The sequence below is a fragment of the Oncorhynchus keta genome, chromosome 19 (assembly GCF_023373465.1).
Source record: "Oncorhynchus keta strain PuntledgeMale-10-30-2019 chromosome 19, Oket_V2, whole genome shotgun sequence".
NCBI classification, from domain to species: Eukaryota; Metazoa; Chordata; class Actinopteri; order Salmoniformes; family Salmonidae; genus Oncorhynchus; species Oncorhynchus keta.
In genome coordinates, this window is record NC_068439.1 from 11,646,034 (window position 1) to 11,652,301 (window position 6,268).

At 47.6% G+C, this 6,268-nt stretch overlaps 1 protein-coding gene across 3 annotated transcripts in view; it reads right to left on the reverse strand.

Moving 5' to 3' along the window:
* LOC118380286 (programmed cell death 6-interacting protein-like) overlaps positions 1 to 6,268 on the reverse strand; it is a 58,252-nt gene that overhangs the window by 30,695 nt on the left and 21,289 nt on the right. The window lies entirely within an intron of this gene.

Sequence of the window (6,268 nt, forward strand, 5' to 3'; positions counted from 1 at the left end):
CTCACGGTAATGGACCGTTAATTAACTGTCTGTCTCACAGTAATGGACCGTTAATTAACTGTCTGTCTCACGGTAATGGACCGTTAATTAACTGTCTGTCTCACGGTAATGGACCGTTAATTAACTGTCTGTCTCACAGTAATGGACCGTTAATTAACTGTCTGTCTCACGGTAATGGACCGTTAATTAACTGTCTGTCTCACAGTAATGGACCGTTAATTAACTGTCTGTCTCACGGTAATGGACCGTTAATTAACTGTCTGTCTCACGGTAATGGACCGTTAATTAACTGTCTGTCTCACGGTAATGGACCGTTAATTAACTGTCTGTCTCACGGTAATGGACCGTTAATTAACTGTCTGTCTCACGGTAATGGACCGTTAATTAACTGTCTGTCTCACGGTAATGGACCGTTAATTAACTGTCTGTCTCACGGTAATGGACCGTTAATTAACTGTCTGTCTCACGGTAATGGACCGTTAATTAACTGTCTGTCTCACGGTAATGGACCGTTAATTAACTGTCTGTCTCACGGTAACGGACCGTTAATTAACTGTCTGTCTCACGGTAACGGACCGTTAATTAACTGCCTGTCTCACGGCAACGGACCGTTAATTAACTGCCTGTCTCACGGCAACGGACCGTTAATTAACTGCCTGTCTCACGGCAACGGACCGTTAATTAACTGCCTGTCTCACGGCAACGGACCGTTAATTAACTGCCTGTCTCACGGCAATGGACCGTTAATTAACTGCCTGTCTCACGGTAATGGACCGTTAATTAACTGTCTGTCTCACAGTAATGGACCGTTAATTAACTGCCTGTCTCACGGCAACGGACCGTTAATTAACTGCCTGTCTCACGGTAACGGACCGTTAATTAACTGCCTGTCTCACGGTAATGGACCGTTAATTAACTGTCTGTCTCACGGTAATGGACCGTTAATTAACTGTCTGTCTCACGGTAATGGACCGTTAATTAACTGTCTGTCTCACGGTAATGGACCGTTAATTAACTGTCTGTCTCACGGTAATGGACCGTTAATTAACTGTCTGTCTCACGGTAACGGACCGTTAATTAACTGCCTGTCTCACGGTAACGGACCGTTAATTAACTGCCTGTCTCACGGTAACGGACCGTTAATTAACTGCCTGTCTCACAGTAATGGACCGTTAATTAACTGTCTGTCTCACAGTAATGGACCGTTAATTAACTGCTGTTCTCACAGTAATGGACCGTTAATTAACTGCCTGTCTCACAGTAATGGACCGTTAATTAACTGCCTGTCTCACAGTAATGGACCGTTAATTAACTGTCTGTCTCACAGTAATGGACCGTTAATTAACTGCTGTTCTCACAGTAATGGACCGTTAATTAACTGCCTGTCTCACAGTAATGGACCGTTAATTAACTGTCTGTCTCACAGTAATGGACCGTTAATTAACTGTCTGTCTCACGGTAATGGACCGTTAATTAACTGTCTGTCTCACGGTAATGGACCGTTAATTAACTGCCTGTCTCACAGTAATGGACCGTTAATTAACTGTCTGTCTCACAGTAATGGACCGTTAATTAACTGCTGTTCTCACAGTAATGGACCGTTAATTAACTGCCTGTCTCACAGTAATGGACCGTTAATTAACTGCCTGTCTCACAGTAATGGACCGTTAATTAACTGTCTGTCTCACAGTAATGGACCGTTAATTAACTGCTGTTCTCACAGTAATGGACCGTTAATTAACTGCCTGTCTCACAGTAATGGACCGTTAATTAACTGTCTGTCTCACAGTAATGGACCGTTAATTAACTGCTGTTCTCACAGTAATGGACCGTTAATTAACTGCCTGTCTCACGGTAATGGACCGTTAATTAACTGTCTGTCTCACAGTAATGGACCGTTAATTAACTGCCTGTCTCACAGTAACGGACCGTTAATTAACTGCCTGTCTCACGGTAATGGACCGTTAATTAACTGTCTGTCTCACGGTAATGGACCGTTAATTAACTGTCTGTCTCACAGTAATGGACCGTTAATTAACTGTCTGTCTCACGGTAATGGACCGTTAATTAACTGTCTGTCTCACAGTAATGGACCGTTAATTAACTGTCTGTCTCACAGTAATGGACCGTTAATTAACTGTCTGTCTCACGGTAATGGACCGTTAATTAACTGTCTGTCTCACAGTAACTGTTGATACATTGAGGGGGGTTGTGGGCCGCCCATTGACCATCCCTGATGTACTGTGTTGTTTGAGTTGACAACGATCTAATGAACTGTTGATACATTGAGGGGGGTTGTGGGCCGCCAGTTGACCATCCCTGATGTACTGTGTTGTTTGAGTTGACAACGATCTAATGAACTGTTGATACATTGAGGGGGGTTGTGGGCCGCCAGTTGACCATCCCTGATGTACTGTGTTGTTTGAGTTGACAACGATCTAATGAACTGTTGATACATTGAGGGGGGTTGTGGGCCGCCAGTTGACCATCCCTGATGTACTGTGCTGTTTGAGTTGACAACGATCTAATGAACTGTTGATACATTGAGGGGGGTTGTGGGCCGCCAGTTGACCATCCCTGATGTACTGTGCTGTTTGAGTTGACAACGATCTAATGAACTGTTGATACATTGAGGGGGTTGTGGGCCGCCAGTTGACCATCCCTGATGTACTGTGTTTGAGCTGACAACGATCTAATGAACTGTTGATACATTGAGGGGGTTGTGGGCCGCCAGTTGACCATCCCTGATGTAACTGTGCTGTTTGAGTTGACAACGATCTAATGAACTGTTGATACATTGAGGGGGGTTGTGGGCCGCCAGTTGACCATCCCTGATGTACTGTGTTTGAGCTGACAACGATCTAATGAACTGTTGAGGGGGGTTGTGGGCCGCCAGTGATACATTGAGGGGGTTGTGGGCCGCCAGTTGACCATCCCTGATGTACTGTGTTTGAGCTGACAACGATCTAATGAACTGTTGATACATTGAGGGGGTTGTGGGCCGCCAGTTGACCATCCCTGATGTACAATATGCCTTGTATACTGTTGTTCAGGTTAGTTATCATTGTTTTAGTTCACAATGGAGCCCCTAGATCCACTCTGCATACCCCTGTTACCTCCTTTGTCCCACCCCCACACATGCGGTGACCTCACCCATTACAACCAGCATGTCCAGAGATACAACCTCTCTCATCATCACCCAGTGCCTGGGCTTACCTCCGCTGTACCCGCACCCCACCATACCCCTGTCTGCGCATTATGCCCTGAATATATTCTACCATGCCCAGAAACCTGCTCCTCTTATCCTCTGCCCCCAACGCTCTAGGCGACCAGTTTTGATAGCCTTTAGCCGCACCCTCATACTACTCCTTCTCTGTTCCGCGGGTGATGTGGAGGTAAACCCAGGCCCTGCATGCCCCCAGGTACCCTCATTTGTTGACTTCTGTGATCGAAAAGTCTTGGTTTTATGCATGTCAACATCAGAAGCCTCCTCCCTAAGTTTGTTTTACTCACTGCTTTAGCACACTCTGCTAACCCTGATGTCCTTGCCGTGTCTGAATCCTGGCTCAGGAAGGCCACCAAAAATTCAGAGATTTCCATACCCAACTATAACATCTTCCGTCAAGATAGAACTGCCAAAGGGGGCGGAGTCGCAGTCTACTGCAGAGATAGCCTGCAAAGTAATGTCATACTTTCCAGGTACATACCCAAACAGTTTGAACTACTAATTTTGAAAATTACTCTCTCCAGAAACAAGTCTATCACTGTTGCCGCCTGCTACCGACCCCCGTCAGCTCCCAGCTGCGCCCTGGACACCATTTGTGAATTGATCGCCCCTCATCTAGCTTCAGAGTTTGTTCTGTTAGGTGACCTAAACTGGGATATGCTTAACACCCCGGCAGTCCTACAATCTAAGCTAGATGCCCTCAATCTCACTCAAATCATCAAGGAACCCACCAGGTACAACCCTAACTCTGTAAACAAGGGCACCCTCATAGACGTCATCCTGACCAACTGGCCCTCCAAATATACCTCCGCTGTCTTCAACCAGGATCTCAGCGATCACTGCCTCATCGCCTGTATCCGCCACGGAGCCGCAGTCAAACGACCACCCCTCATCACTGTCAAACGCTCCCTAAAACACTTCTGTGAGCAGGCCTTTCTAATCGACCTGGCCCGTGTATCCTGGAAGGACATTGACCTCATCCCGTCAGTTGAGGATGCCTGGTCATTCTTTAAAAGTAACTTCCTCACCATTTTAGATAAGCATGCTCCGTTCAAAAATGCAGAACCAAGAACAGATACAGCCCTTGGTTCACTCCAGACCTGACTGCCCTCGACCAGCACAAAAACATCCTGTGGCGGACTGCAATAGCATCGAATAGCCCCGTGATATGCAACTGTTCAGGGAAGTCAGGAACCAATACACGCAGTCAGTCAGGAAAGCTAAGGCCAGCTTCTTCAGGCAGAAGTTTGCATCCTGTAACTCCAACTCCAAAAAGTTCTGGGACACTGTGAAGTCCATGGAGAACAAGAGCACCTCCTCCCAGCTGCCCACTGCACTGAGGCTAGGAAACACGGTCTCCACCGATAAATCCATGATTATCGAAAACTTCAATAAGCACTTCTCAACGGCTGGCCATGCCTTCCGCCTGGCTACTCCAACCTCGGCCAACAGCTCCGCCCCCCGTAGTTCCTCACCCAAGCCTCTCCAGGTTCTCCTTTACCCAAATCCAGATAGCAGATGTTCTGAAAGAGCTGCAAAACCTGGACCCGTACAAATCAGCTGGGCTTGATAATCTGGACCCGCTATTTCTGAAACTATCTGCCGCCATTGTCGCAACCCCTATTACCAGCCTGTTCAACCTCTCTTTCATATCGTCTGAGATCCCCAAGGATTGGAAAGCTGCCGCAGTCATCCCCCTCTTCAAAGGGGGAGACACCCTGGACCCAAACTGCTATAGACCTATATCCATCCTGCCCTGCCTATCTAAGGTCTTCGAAAGCCAAGTCAACAAACAGGTCACTGACCATCTCGAATCCCACCGTACCTTCTCCGCTGTGCAATCTGGTTTCCGAGCCGGTCACGGGTGCACCTCAGCCACACTCAAGGTACTAAATGATATCATAACCGCCATCGATAAAAGACAGTACTGTGCAGCCGTCTTCATCGACCTCGCCAAGGCTTTCGACTCTGTCAATCACCAAATTCTTATCGGCAGACTCAACAGCCTCGGTTTTTCGGATGACTGCCTTGCCTGGTTCACCAATTACTTTGCAGACAGAGTTCAGTGTGTCAAATCGGAGGGCATGCTGTCCGGTCCTCTGGCAGTCTCTATGGGGGTGCCACAGGGTTCAATTCTCGGGCCGACTCTTTTCTCTGTATATATCAATGATGTTGCTCTTGCTGCGGGCGATTCCCTGATCCACCTCTACGCAGACGACACCATTCTATATACTTTCGGCCCGTCATTGGACACTGTGCTATCCAACCTCCAAACGAGCTTCAATGCCATACAGCACTCCTTCCGTGGCCTCCAACTGCTCCTAAACGCGAGTAAAACCAAATGCATGCTTTTCAACCGATCGCTGCCTGCACCCGCATGCCCGACTAGCATCACCACCCTGGATGGTTCCAACCTTGAATATGTGGACATCTATAAGTACCTAGGTGTCTGGCTAGACTGCAAACTCTCCTTCCAGACTCACATCAAACATCTCCAATCAAAAATCAAATCCAGAGTCGGCTTTCTATTCCGCAACAAAGCCTCCTTCACTCACGCTGCCAAGCTTACCCTAGTAAAACTGACTATCCTACCGATCCTCGACTTCGGCGATGTCATCTACAAAATGGCTTCCAACACTCTACTCAGCAAACTGGATGCAGTCTATCACAGTGCCATCCGTTTTGTCACTAAAGCACCTTATACCACCCACCACTGCGACTTGTATGCTCTAGTCGGCTGGCCCTCACTACATATTCGTCGCCAGACCCACTGGCTCCAGGTCATCTACAAGTCCATGCTAGGTAAAGCTCCGCCTTATCTCAGTTCACTGGTCACGATGGCAACACCCATCCGTAGCACGCGCTCCAGCAGGTGTATCTCACTGATCATCCCCAAAGCCAACACCTCATTTGGCCGCCTTTCGTTCCAGTACTCTGCTGCCTGTGACTGGAACGAATTGCAAAAATCGCTGAAGTTGGAGACTTTTATCTCCCTCACCAACTTCAAACATCAGCTATCCGAGCAGCTAACCGATCGCTGCA